Genomic DNA, 15,010 nt, shown 5'->3' with positions numbered 1-15,010 from the left:
GGTGAGTGTATGACAAGTTTCAGCACTCAGTCCACCATCATTTTGTGTTGCTAAAGTTGCCCTAAGTGACAAGGGTATGCCCAGACATGGGTCCGGTGCTCTCTGTGCCACTGGATTCAACCTAGCCTGGCTGATGAAGGTTATACAATGAAACCGGTCCCAGGATACTTGTTTCCGGTCCAGGGAGGACCTGCCTTGGCAGTTCGGGCTGGACTGTCCCCATGGGGAACAGGGTCAAGACTGATTTGCCTATGGCTGGATCCAAACTGGGGTGGCATGGTGAGCAAAAGAACAATGGATTAAACTCAGATCTGTGAGTGGGGTGAGTGTTTGAAAAGCTTCACAACTTGGTCCATCACTCTTTTGTGTTGCTAACATTCATCTCAGCAGCAGCAAGTACTGTTCAATAGCTTCTAGCATAAAGTGGCATCTGGCCTTGTGGAGCCCTCATCCGCTACAGTCTGCAGCTTTATCCTGCTGGAGATTTTTGACTTCAATAAAAGTGATTAAGGGCTCATATAGAGTTTTGCTGACGGTTTACCCTGTAGAAACGTAAAGGATATCACCGCAGCCATATTAGGTGCTTTGATCTTTTAAATGGTATTTTTCACTTTACACTTTAACAATTCATAACTCTGACCCTACAAATTTGATTATTGACAGTTTGATGTCAAATGATTTATTAACATTTTCTCTATTTTTCCAAATTGGTGTTGGATGTTTACTGTGTTGTATTTTCACTTTCCTGTGTTGTATTTTCACTTTATTAACATTTAAGTGCTGCATAAATACTTTACACATTGCCCCTAAGTTAAGCCTGGCTGTTTGTGTGTCAAGCTACCAGAGAGTTAAGACCAGGTTAATTCAGTGACTCTTTGTGGCTCACCCTGCTAAGGTTGTGGCTGTTTCTTGAGTTTCTTGAGTACCCATCCAAATGTTTAAGGACACAATCTAGTCAGGGCCACCTTCCGTGCGGACCTTGTCTTAACATTTTTCCCAGGGTTCCTTTTGGTTTCCAGTCCAGCCCTCACATTTATCACAAATTAACACAGCAACATTCAAAAGAGAGCCCACTGGACAATGCTGCATTCAGTGACTTTTGACACTTTTGCGGTGATTGATAAGTCCACCAATCCATTCTACTAAAACATAATGCAACCCAGGTGTATCAATGATATCTTCATGATTTTGAGGGTTCTCAACAACCAGTGACAGAGTTGTTGCTCTCGCTCAATACACACATCACGGATAAAAGATTCACTACAGATCACAGAAGGCAAGAGATCAAGTACTTTGCTGTTTTGGCTTGTACAGATGATAAGAAGATGTAAACTAAATTTTATACTCAAAACCCTCATAAAGAAGTTCTCTATTCCTATATAATCACCATCATCCCCAAGGCATGGGGTATTTTTTTTTTAAGTCTTGTGCCTACAACGCCAATTTCCAACATACAGAGGATGTCTTCAGAGAAACTAAGGTCCTCTTTGACAAATCTCCCCTAAATGGCAAGCCTAACAAGCCTTGAAGCAGTGCTTAATTTGTGCTTGTTGTTTCCGGTGCAGAGCACTGCAACTAATTTTTGAGGGCCGGCACCTATTTTTCTACCTCAAGCATTTACTGCGAGCAAAAGACAACATGGGAAAGATGAAGGAAGTTAAAAACAAAAAAGTGTCACAATGGGAGAAAGCAGAAAGCTGCTAAAGTGAGCTGAAGGGTCAGGGAGTGGATGTACATGGATTGAAGAGGCACGAGATGGTTTCAGGGTTATGCTGCCTCAGTAGCCTGTGCTCACACATTTAATTGCAATAGCTGCGTATTTAAGAGAAAGGCTTTGGGCACCAGCACATTTTTATTTACAAATTAAGCACTACAGCTTTTTTTTTGCCCTCCTGTGTTGACGCTGATTCCTAAAAATAGGGCCGTAAAGAGTGACTGATATTTCCATGCAGCTTCATACTGAGTACTAATGAACAGACGAATGTGATGCTTGTGAATTGACACACGTGATCCAAAGTGACTTTCCATTGTCTGTTATTACCGTTCAAGGAGTACCAAAATATAAGGGATTAAGTCGTATAGGCCAACCACAGCATCATTCCCAACTATTTGATCAATCAGCTTGGGCCAGTACCCATTTCGGGCAATTATAAGTATAAACGACTGTTGTATGCAACTACACCTATAACGCCAAAGTGTTCAAACATTAAATTATACAGCTGCTTATGACTCATTTTAATTGCAACTACACCAGGGGTATACATTGTGTTATGGCATCTTTATTGGCTCATCTGGGTGGGTTAAGCCAAAGAATTGTTGAGATAACACATCTGTGGACATGTGCAGCACACATGGAAGAAGAAAGTAACAAGGAGAAATACATTTTATTCCTTTTTATTACACTAGTCTCATGTAGGCGTACTACTTAGGTGCAAACCCATGTTTACACATCAATAAATCTTGGTTTGTGTCAAACTACAAGGATGGATGCATAGAGATGCCTATGTTTTACCCATGGAAGTGTCTCAGCTCGAAATGTATTGCAATGCAACACAAGAAGCTGCATTGCGATACATTTCTTTGCAAAGCCACACAGGGTGGCGCAAATGACCCCCTTGCGTGGCACTGTAAATCTGAATTAAGGATTTGCCCTGCCTTGCGTCCAACATAACTTCTAAATAAAACTGGCCCAAAATTTCTTGCCACCTCATTTGATTGCAAGAGAAGAAGAGAGATCTTGGTTGACAAGTCAAACACACTATTAGAGGAGTGAAAATAAATCTAAACTATGTCCAGTCGTCAGACAAGTTTGACCATTAGATCTTCCAATGTCCACTGGACACATGAAAGAGTGGTATTAATGTTTCACTGTTAATATGATGCTTTCACTTATTTCTGAGCTCTTGGCTACAATAAGAGGACCAAGACAATAAGCAGATATCAAAGCATTTCCTTATAAAAAATCAGGGGTTGCCAATAACTGCACAACCAAGCAAGAGATGTGAACAGTTGTACCTTCACACATGATGCAGATCAGTATTTGTGTTTAACAACACGTCTAAAATACACAACCACTAGAAAACCGAAAATCATGCCAGTACAAGAAATACCTCACGCATTGTTTAAGAAGGAAGTTTAGCATTTCACAAAAAAGAGTTAAAGGTGATCTTGTGGGGGGTCTGTGAAACTGCAGTGCTTCACGCGCCATGGCAAAATGGAAGAAAATTACATTTATAGTGTCTGTAGATCTTATCCCTTAAACGCTTTGCCACTATCAATCATGTGAGTACTTGGCCACCAAACAGCGGCCAGACAATTGCTTCTATAGCTGTTAAAACAGATTCTGACTGTATCAAGCAGACATGCATGCCTCACATGTAGGACACCAACATCCCTGCATATATGCCTGCTCTCTCCAGTTTTCTTCTTAAAATAGGAGCCAATTGATGATTGCTTTTAGGCTAATTGATGACACCTTGGTGTGCTGGTGCTCGGGCTAAGAGTAACGGAGTCACCCAGACAGTAATTTTATTCTATTCTCATGTCTTACCTCTTTCTCGTTCTCAACCATGTAGTTCGATACAACATCAATTAAGAATAACAAAAGGAGGAGGAGAAGCCATCGTCAAGCAGCTAAAAAGCATCACAACAGTCAGGCTTGGAAGACAAATCTAGGTTCCTGACAGTCAACTTTCTCTCTGACATTCTTCATATATTGTAAGCCCGCAGTTGCCTGGAAAATGCCACAAAAGTCACCTTAGCCCTGACTACACCAGATGGAAAGTGTAACAATGTCTGCTGCATGACTTAGCAGCCTTTTGGTCGGCTTCATTGCTTTTAAAGACTTTGGAGAGCATGAACACCGATTCACCAAATCGCAAGATTCTATACCTAAGTGATATCACAAGGAGTGACATCATATGACCTTTGAGCCTGAACCCTAAGAAATTAGCCAGCAGTACCGCTAGCCCAATGAAATCATAAAAACCGACGTCACTGAAGCCTAGTTTATACCTCAACAGAAAGGGTATAGCAGAGCTAAATCACAGGGAGACGCACAAAAAGAGAGATTCAATTAAAACAGTAGTGGCGAGGCCCATTGTTACGTTTTGACATAATCGCTTGTAAGGAACTATTTACACTAGCAGAGCACAGAAGTGAGGGTTCTGTTCAAAAATATATATTTTCAATTATTCAAATGATGAACTGCAGCAACAGTTTATAAAAAAGAAATTCAGTTTTTTTTTTATTTGATACATTTTGTTTGGGATTATGAAGAATGCACATTGCACTTCGGAATGTATTTATTTGTAATTTAAAGTACGATCTCTCAGTGGGCTCTGCAGAAAGTAAACAGTGTTCATCAGGGAAAACAACTCAATCTCTTTGAAATCACAGCATCCCTCCTTAAAAAAAAGCACTCGTTCTTTAAAGTAAGGATTTTACAACAATAGAGTACCTGTCTTTAAGACGATCCTCTTCCATAGGTGTGGGCGAAAGACAGAAGTAGTTTACATTGGCCTATCACCCGTATGTTAAATCTGCTGCCACCTCGCAAAGATTATTTGAAAGCAAGATTATTGTCTGACAAGCTGGGCACATAGAGGAACTAAATTTTATAGGGGCCAAACGGATTACAAAATGAAATATTATTTCACCACTGTCCACCAGAGGGGAGTATTTCACTGTTAACATGAAACTGTTCTAAATTGCTCCATTCTAAGAAGAATAGCCCCAGCACATCACTTCATCAAATCTAAGGGTTTGGCAATAACTCTACAATCAAGTATGAATGAGCATAACCTGGCTGTGCCATTATGCTTCCTAAAACGTGATAAGAAGGGGTGGTTATTTTACTTTTTGTAATGTGTAAAATGAATTGCTAATAGTAGTGCACTGAAACATATTAGTAAAAGTGCACAATGAAAGTTAATGTTTCGTATGAGCCACATATAATACTCATTTGCAAGAACGTCAATGTTATAGTATTTTAGAAAAGTTATTCTTTATAATCATCTTATGTTCAACAAGCTAGACATTAATAGCACACTGAACTAAAAGTATATTTGTGTTCATTTTAGTTTGTCGGAGTGAAGGACCAGTCTTTTTGTATGTTCTAATATTCAACGTGAAAGCTTGTTTTTCCAAACATGCAGGTGCTGAAATTAACAAGGAGTTAGTTGTGCACAACAGATAAGAGTCTGAGAGAAGCGCTACTGGGCGAAAGGAGTATCCTGGCACTGGCAACTATATATTTTGAGATTCCTTAATGCAAGGGTGTGTCAAGGTCGAGTACCACAGGCTTAGGAAGACTGAAGTGTTAGTTATAATTGATTTGGAGTTTTTTTTTTTTTAAATGATAGTTTTGGTCATTATGTCATCACACCTGACCTGGAAAAACTAAGATTTACGTGTGGTTTAGTAGGCCAGAGATTCAGAATCTCTCTGCCCCTTGCTTAGAAAGGACCTTTTGAGGTACAGACCTCATACTTTCTATGCTGCTTTATGCCCCAGCACCTCTTTTGAACTGAAGGGCAGGCGTTAAAGTGACGCTAGGCTGCTTTATATAGGCCTACCCGAGCATTGCTGGCTAGCGTCAACATGTTTGACAGTAGTCCAGCAAAGCGTCACAACTGCATAAGAAATTCTGATGCAGCTGTGCAAACGGGCACAATGGTGCGCTGTATTGTAAATACAGCATTACCATAGTGTCACTAGGGGTGCAGGGCGGCACAAGCAAACCGGTGTATCATGATTGATGCACCAGTTTGTTGTAAACGAGGCTCTTAATTTTTATAATCTAGACAGTATGTAGGTTTCCTGATTTTCCGGATTAGTTGCTATTGAAGTCTTGGTGGCATATTTATACCCCAATTTGCGCCGAATTTGGGTCATTTTTGCTATGCAAATTTGGCGCAAAACTAACTCCATATTTATATTTTGACGTTAGACCTGTCTAATGTCAAAATATTGGAGTTTGCACTATTTTTTAGATGCCTGAACCTACCTGGCGTCAATGAGATGCAAGGTAGGCGTTCCCATCTAAAAAATGGTGCTAATCCCATAGTCCCATATTTATTCCCGTGCTAAAATGATGCACGGGTGGGAGGAGGGGATAAATAATGGTACAAATCTCGCTTTGCACCGTTATATAACGCCTGGGTCAGATCAGGCGTTAGGGGACCTGTGGATCCATTTCCATGGTTGAACACCATGAATGGGTCCACAGGTGCCCTCCTCAAGCCTCAGGAACACCCCCACCCACATCAGAGGGACACCGGAGGATGAGGGACCCCATCCCAGGTAAGCAGGGTAAGTATAGGTAAGTAATTTTCTTTTTTTTTTAAAGTGCCATCGGGGCCCAGTTTGGGGCCCCCGGCATGGCACAGGGTGCAATGGCCATGCCCAGAGGACACTGGTCCCCTGTGATAGCCATTGAGGTGGAGGGCATGACTCCTGTCTTTTCTAAGACAGGAGCCATGTGGTATTGATGGTTTTGAGTCAGAAAATGACACTAGGCTGGTTAGAGTCATCTTTTTTTACTCTAATCAGCCTAACATCATTTTTTGGTGCAAAACCCCCTTCTCACATACCGCCAGCCCCACCCGGCTAACGTCATTTTTTTTAATGCTAGCCCACCCTTTGCACCGGCCTGCGCGATTCCATAAATATGGCGCCCGGATTGTGCTCAGGAATGGTGCAAGCCAGTGCTAAACCTTTTTTGTGCAAAACTGCGTTAATGCAGTTTTGCACCAAAAGGTATAAATATGCCCCTTAGTCTTATATATGTGGTTTCGGATTAATATTGTGCAACGTCTTATTTCTCCATTGGTGATTTTGTATATCGATACTATGGTTTTGAGACTCACCTAAGTAACTTTGGCTTCAAGTCTGTAATAAAGCCCTTTGAAACTTTAATTTGAACTCTGAGGTTTAATGTGTGATTACTGAGTTGCAATGTAATTGATCTGAATAATCTGGTAAATTATCTCTTCACCCCTCAGAACACAGAAAAAAAATTAATCAGACCCAAAATGAAAAGATAGGGCCCCGTGCTGAATCAGTAGAGTTGTCACTTTACTCATGATGCAAATCAGTACTTAACACATGCAAAACCCTGGAAAACTGAGAATCATGACAGTATAAAATATGCTCCAGAATCACTGATTGTTTCAAGGAACATGGTTCACAAAAACACAGGGTTAACAGTGTTGTTCTGGAGAAAGTGACAGCAGCATTGAGAAGATCTCGGACAAAAACTTCACATTACCGGACTAAAAGCACTTGTACTCAGCTATTTAAATTTTTACGGGGTGTAACCTTTGAAACAACCGCCCTTGGAGCTACACCGCTGGGATTTCCTGCATTCTGGTGGCGAGAATGCAAACTCCCTCTACATCACTTATAAAATACCTTCATGCAGTGCTTCCCAAACATTTTAGAACTAAGGCCCAATTTTTGGAAAACAAGTTTCACAACCCACCTACCGTTAATGGACATGTGGCGGGTGATTTTTTAATATAACTAAAGCATCGTGGGGTAGCACACTTTCATTTACAGACAGCATATTTTTCCTTGAAATGTCCACTAAATTTGCACCGACAAACAGTTGTACTCACAAAACTATATTAAACACAAATGCTAATCTGTGGAAATCAGGTTACAGTGAACATTTAACATTTGTGCATCACCATGTAAAGTGTCTTGATTTGTTTTAATCCTATTAAAATCTTTGTTTCCATCACACTTTAAAAAATTACAAAAAATGTGCTTCATTTTTGTTTTCCTAACTGTTGAATGTCTACAGTTCACTTACAGGTATTTACATTTTGTTGTGCACTATGAAAATTGACATCCTACGGAACTTCTTTCACATTCTCTCTACCCAAACGAAATTGGCACATAATTCACTTTACTTTTCTTTCTCTGACTGCAAAGTGATAGGAGTTTGTAAACACCAATCCCTCTGTTAAAAAAACAATAATTTATCAGAAGACATAGCCTAACATTTGACCTCTGTCTTTTAAGCACAGCAAGATAGATACAGAATTTTTAGGGCATCTTTTTTATTGTTTGGCCTTTTGCCCACCAAAAATCGGTCAGGGCCCACCAGTGGGTCTTGACCCTCTAGTTTAGGAAACAATTCCTTAGTGCAATGACACAATGCAGGTGTCTGTGTGCCATTTTGTCTTTACTTTGGCGAAGCATTTCCGAACACTGTATGGAAGATGGGCTCCACTCCAAGTATAACAAAGGGTAACTGTGATACATAATTTGGCAACTACTCGGCCAGCATCATTGCATCTAAGGCCCAGATTTGCTATGTTTTCAAGTAGCACAGCAACCACTTTTTCTGTGCTGTGTTGTGCATGCTAGAAAAACAGCGCAGAGCTATATTGGCTACTATCATCCCCTGTGGTGTTGCTCTAGTAACCTTGAGGTGGGTTAATGAAGATGACCTGCCCCTGAGACAGTGATGGCGAGGACAATGGGAGAGCATCTCCCTGCTTCACTGGCTGAAAAGATACTGTACTGAGCCCGGTAGCTAAGACCGTGAACCTAGCTCTTAAATCTTGCTCTTAATGAGGAAATCAGGGCCCAGATTTATCACGCAGGGTGTTGTATGGGCAATGCAATCCTTAAGTCAGATTGGCCAAGCCACTTGACGCAGTGCAGTGCAGCGAGTTATCTTGTGCTGTGTCAAAGTTTGAAATCTGGCCCCAGATGTCTCTCTGAGGAGCATTGCATGTACACACTGCCTGTGGGACAGGCTGTTCAAGAGGAACTGAGGGGCATACATATACTTGTTTTGCGCCAAATTTAAATCTTTGTTATACGCAAATTCGATGCAAAACTAACTCAATACTTATACTTTGGCGCTAGTCCCATCTAGTGCCAAAGTTATGGAGTTAAAGTCATTTTTTGGATGTCGAAACCTACCTTGCGTCAATGAGATGCAAGGTGGTATTCCCATGCAAAAAATGACTTTATGGCCCAGGTGCCATATTTATCCCCCTGTGCTAAAATCATGCACGGGGGGAGAAAGGGTCAAATAATGGTGGAAAGCTTGCTTTGCACCATTATTTAACGCCTGGGTCAAGGCAGGCGTTAGGGGACTTGTGGGCCTACTTCCATTGTGGAACACCATGGAATAAGCCCATAGGTGCCCTCCCAGGCCCCAGGGACACCCCCACGAACACCAGAGGGACAGCAGAGGATGGGGAACCCCATCCGAGGTAAGTATAGGTAAGTACTGGTGAGTTTTTTTTTTTAGTGCCCCCCCAACATGGCATTGGGTGCAATGGTCATGCCCAGGGGACCCTGGCCCCCTGTGCTGGCCATTGGGGTGGTGGGCATGACTCCTGTCTTTTTTAAGACTGGAGTCATGTGGTATGGATGGTTTCACGTCAGAAAATGCTGCTAGGCTGGTTAGAGTAATTTTCTTTTACTCTAACCTGCCTAATGTCATTTTTTGGTGCAAAACCCCCTTCTTCCATACCGCCACCCCTACCCGGGTAACGTAATTTATGCTAGCCTACCCTTTGCGCTGGCTTGCACCATTCCTTAAATAAGGTGCCCGGCTGGAGCTCAAGAATAGTGCAAGCCGGTGCAAAACATTTTGATTCAAAACTGCGTTAATGCAAATTTGCACCAAAAAGTATAAATATGCCCCTTAATACTGATGACAGCATGGGAAGGAGAAAAGACATCAGAGTAGGAGTGAAGATTATAAGGTTAATCTCACTAGATAAAGCGTAAACAAATCGAGTTCTACAAGACACAGAGGTATGTGGATGTTCACACTGGCTATCAAAACTATTAACAGTTCTTCTAAAAGAACCTCAAGGCATCACATTATTATATAAAGGGCCTCAAGGGCAAGATATACAAAGTACTAGCTGCAAACACTCCATTTTCATTGTTCAGTTAAAATGTTTGTTTTCTCATGTACTAATCCTAAATTAGGATTAGGCATGTTGTAGGAGTCCCATCTAAATACCAAATCAGTATTATGTAACAGTGTTTTCCACCTGAAATCCATCGCAAAAAATGATATTTTACTGACACCTCAAAGAGCTGGTAATGCACTCATCTTTGTGAATGTAAATAAATATTTAAAGATGAGTCAGCAGTGGTCCAGAAGACCACTGACAACTCTTAAACATACAAAAAAAGTAAATTTCTCTTTTTAAATACTGTCCTGTTTCCTTTAAGAAACTCCTCTAAAAAAGTATGCTTCATTAAAAATGAATCACAAAAATGGTGGTCACAACTTGAGACCAGTAATTTGCGACCAAATATTTGTACATCTGGCCCAAGTGCTTTCCTCTTTTTTATACATAAATTTTGGAAGCTTCCTCAAAGCAAAACACACCAATGTGGGATATGCTGGACATGCAACATGTTTAGAATGAAATTAAGTGATTGTACTGTTAACTACATACAGCAAAGAAGTGATTTGTTGTATAAAGGCGGGATCTTTACACAGTGGTTATGAGGAACATTCATTTCTCGAGTACATTTGTTCAGCAAGAGAAATCACTATGTTTGCTCCTATTAGAGGTGTGTAGTTCCATTACATCAGTGACATTTCTTGGGTCCCAACTTGGGTTGAATGGAAAGAATATTAAACTTTACTCACTGGCTTCACAAAGAGTCACTGTCAAGAAGAGTGAGTAGAATAGACTCTGTCTCTGATCTGTTGTGATCAAGAATGAAAACTAGCCACATCTACCAGTGTTCAGAGGTTCTGAGCAATCCTTCCTAGCTTAAGTGGGCTGGGAGATCTTCCACCCTTGGGGACACTGGGGCATATTTACGAGAAAGTGGTGTATCACAGATGATGTGCCACTTTTCTTGTGCCCCCCCCCCCCCACCGGCACCTAAAGACACCATGGTTGTGCCATATTTACCATACGGCACACCATGGCAGTTGTTAGCACAATAGCATCAACATTTTTGACACTATTGTGGCGCTTTGCTACACTAGCATCAAAACGTTTGACGCTAGTGCAGCAAATTACAGGGAGGTCTATTGAATATAATGGGTGTGTCATTTTAACACCTGCTCTGAGCAGGCACTAAAAATGATAGAAAAAATGATGCTTCAAATTATGTAAATTTCACTGCACCATTTTTTTGGGCATCCCTGCGCTGGAACATCCCCTTGCATACATTATACCTGATGCAGGCATAATGTGGCGCAAGGGTTTACAAAGTGGCGCAAGGCAAGCATTACATCACTTTGTAAATATGGCACAGCAGAAAAGCCACCTTAGCACCACCTTAGCATAAAAAAATGAAACTGTGGCTAAGCTAAGGTGGCGCAATGGGCTTATAATTATGCCCCTTAATTTCCTCTGAAATCTCTGCACACGTACCTGGAGATATAACGATCCTCCTTGGATAGAGAATGAGGTTATGCATAGGCCTGAGAGAGCTTTTTCATTACTTCCAATAGATCACCATACTTGTGTGTTCTGTACCAATTAAACAGACTTTGACATGAGGACAGGAATTCAGAAAAGGTGCATCACACATACTCACCTTCTTCCTGCACAGTGACCATTGTAGTTTCCATGAAGCTAGTTCAGCTCAGTCAACATTTTGGTCTTTGGAAAACAATACCCCACAGCTATGCCATCACCAAGGCATTTGCTGGTTTCAGTGTCACAGTGACCTATAATACGCCTACTCCTTCACAACTACATTCTTGGACTAGAATGCTGAATATGAAAGAGAATTTCAAGCTACCTTAATTTAAGGGTTTCTCATCTGATATTACACACTATCCACAGAAGGCACGGTTAGCTTAAAAGACTGTGACCATGAGGATACTAGCGAGGAGAAATATCAGTCACAACCCATCGATATCATATTTTGAGGTTGCGATACTTTGGATATTTCTTGATGAAAGAGAGACTTATTTTATAGTGCTCAACAAAGCTGCCCTTTAGTTCTATGTACTACGATAAACCTTTAAAATGAATACTTATTCTTGTCCATTCTGTCATCTATTTGGGAAAGCTCAAGCCAAAAAATACTTTTCTCAGCTTGAGTCTGCACTCCTGTAACATTCAGCACGTGTTAAGAATACGCTTTAACATTGCGGATGGGGCCAATATACTAAACTGTATCCTCTGTATAGACTGGGCTGGTACCAATCCATAGTGACGCTACACTACATCTTTCTGGGCATTTCCCTCTCCTATAAAAGATATGTCCGAGCTCAGAGACACCACGATGCTCCATATGAGACGTGAGCAGTTAATATTGTTCTATTTTTTTTTCCCCTTCTGCTCCTGTTTTTTTTTCACAAGGAGAACGTGTACCAGAATACAAATTAAAACAAGCATTTGCAATGCAACGGGTCTCGCGTTTGCTCATGTTAGAGCTGATAGCGTTGTAAACTCCTAACCCGACTTTTCAGCTATCGGCAAAAGTGCATTTATATACATAACCTGAAAAAGTGCAATTAACTATGTAAAGCGCTCAACTTCTGCCAAGCGAGATCGCACTAGTAAATTAGAGAAAAAGTAGTCCACGAGACCGATGGAAAACAGCGAGCCTCGCATGTTTTCTGTACTTGGTCGCTGCGCTCGAGGAGGGCTAGCCACCGGAAAAGGCATGACGTATGCTTGCCTTCGACTAATGAAAGCAAGCAGATTTTATTAGGCAAGCCCACGAACCAATGAAAAACACTGACGTGACGTCGACAGGGCTCCGAGCCTTTTTCTAAACACTAAAGCGTCTCACTGTGATACGCATGCGCGAGCGCATGCAATGCAGGCTCGACCCTAAAAAGCAAGAGAATAGCTATGACCACTGATAAACACTGGTGCTCCAACCTCAATATTTGGTGTTTTTTTCGCAAAAGTAAACCCATTCTTAATAGGATTGAAAGAAAGTCTGTCAATGTGGTGGGAAGTGGGTGGACCCCTATAGAAAAATAATCGTGCTCGTTTATAATCATAAAGGGAAAGACGGTGTAGGGTGTGTAGGAGGCGTTTTAAGAGCTGACACTGCAAACTGCATGCAGCCAGAAGACACAGCCATTTTCATGTCAGTAATATTTAAATATGTTGTTGGTTGACAGCATCTTAAGTATTTGAAAGTTGCGCAAAATGTTACTTTCTGAAATACCACTTGCAACTAACAATATATTGCACGGTGTAATCTGGTGCAAACAAACGGCTGGGATTAGAATACTCTGGCGCGGTCCTCTGGACAGGATGGACGGCTGACGTGCACCAGTGTGTTTAATGGACGATGGCAGAACTGGTCCATTTGTGCACTCCTTCCCTCACCTCCAGCCTTTCTGTTGTTACATCATGTTTGTTCTTGTAGTTTGTGTACTGTGTGTGACCTGGGTGTTAGGAATGAAGCGCTGAGGGTGGTGGGGTTACATTCATTTTTATGTACTCTTTGACTGTGTGTCAGTGTGAGCTGTGAAATGAGCGTTGTCTTGGCTCAGATAGAGCGCGGTTGTGTGCCGACGGCAACTCGCATCTAGTGAGGTGGTGGTATATTGGTATATTGTTGGTCATTTGCATATATCTACGCAAGGGAGGTTCGTTTTGGTGAGGGATCAGATTGCAACAATGAGCAGTGCTGAAGGTGCTTATGTCGATGTAATCCTATCAGGTGCTCAGTGAGTGTGTGGGAGGGGATGGGGACGTTGTGTGCCTGTCAACTATGTTCGTCCCTCTGATGTTTGTTTGTTGAGCTAGTTCTTTCCTGACCAGATGTGGCCATGCTTATGCACCGTTTCCCATACAGGTTGTAGTGCTGATGGGCGTGTTTAGTAATGTACTCAGAGGTGTACGTCTGGGTGTCGTTCATCCGTGACTGCTGGAAAATTGTTATATATGTGAGATCGGTTAGTGGTTTACTTTATGGGTGGAAAAAGCTCTTCTCCTCGGATTAATGTGCTACGAAGTCCCATCCCTTTATTAACACTCAATCCTACGATCAATATCACTTTCGTTTTCCCCTTGCCTTCATCTACACCCATACTACAGATTATATGAGGCTAACTAAAATTGCTACTGACCACTGAAAAGGTGCTCCCGCCATAGCATGCCATGTCATTTCCTTCCCCTGCACACGCCTTCCATCAGGCTCTGGGCTCCTGGTGCTTGTATGTGCTAAAATAATTTGTTTTTATTTAATATAAAGAACCAGTTTCTAGGTTTAGACTTCATAGCTATTGATCTCTATTTTCAGTTGCCTTCTCTTTTTATCTCACTGAATAAGTGAAGTCCATTACCTTTTTCTTACATTGTTTTTGGTGGGAATGTCCTGCTTGTAGAAAGTGAGAGTTGTTGGACTTGACTCGATGATTTTTTTAAATTAAAAACAAAAATAAAAAGATTCCCCTTCCTGTGACGGTAGTCTCCTCTTATGTTTCTTCTCCGCAGAGAGCTATAACAGTCTACAAGATGCCTGTGTACTGAAGAGCAACTAATAAAATGCTTGCACCCCATCTCTCCTGTATATGCTTATTAACTCATCTGCAAAGAGGGCATCAGCAAAGGACAACCCTCTGGCTGCGTTTTCGCTGGTCCCCAACGCCTGCATGTTCTCCCTGCCCCACCTCAGTACCAAATGCTAAACACCCATGCACACTCTTGCTTCGAGACAACCACCTCAGTGCCAATGGCAATGCACCACTCTCATGAACACGCACACACCGCTACTAATGCTCAAGTCCTCAGCCCAGGGTCTGCATACTTCCAGAACCAATGCTCAATGCCCATTCTAGGCGCTGTGCCTTGATACCACACTAGAGGCAGTCATGTGCAGTACAAACATCAATAACATAGCAGTAGCACAACATAAGGTAAAATATCAATATACTTTTAGTTGAAATAAATTGAAAATATTAAACCAACACGAGTGGAAATTATTTCCGGCAGCTTGGCATTGATCTCTGAATGTCTTATGTTCTTGCTGGAGTAGCACAGGACCAGCATTCTATAAAAGTAAGGCCCAGATTTAAAAGAAAATG

General features: G+C 41.5%; 1 protein-coding gene across 1 annotated transcript in view; it reads right to left on the bottom strand.

The window, feature by feature from the left end:
- Positions 1-15,010, bottom strand: part of ATP6V1C2 (ATPase H+ transporting V1 subunit C2) — a 268,763-nt gene that overhangs the window by 5,377 nt on the left and 248,376 nt on the right. The gene's annotated exons all lie outside the window — the stretch shown is intronic.

Source organism: Pleurodeles waltl, chromosome 5 (genome assembly GCF_031143425.1).
Source record: "Pleurodeles waltl isolate 20211129_DDA chromosome 5, aPleWal1.hap1.20221129, whole genome shotgun sequence".
NCBI classification, from domain to species: Eukaryota; Metazoa; Chordata; class Amphibia; order Caudata; family Salamandridae; genus Pleurodeles; species Pleurodeles waltl.
Note: the sequence above shows the minus strand (reverse complement) of the source record. Positions and strands in the feature narration are given on the sequence as shown.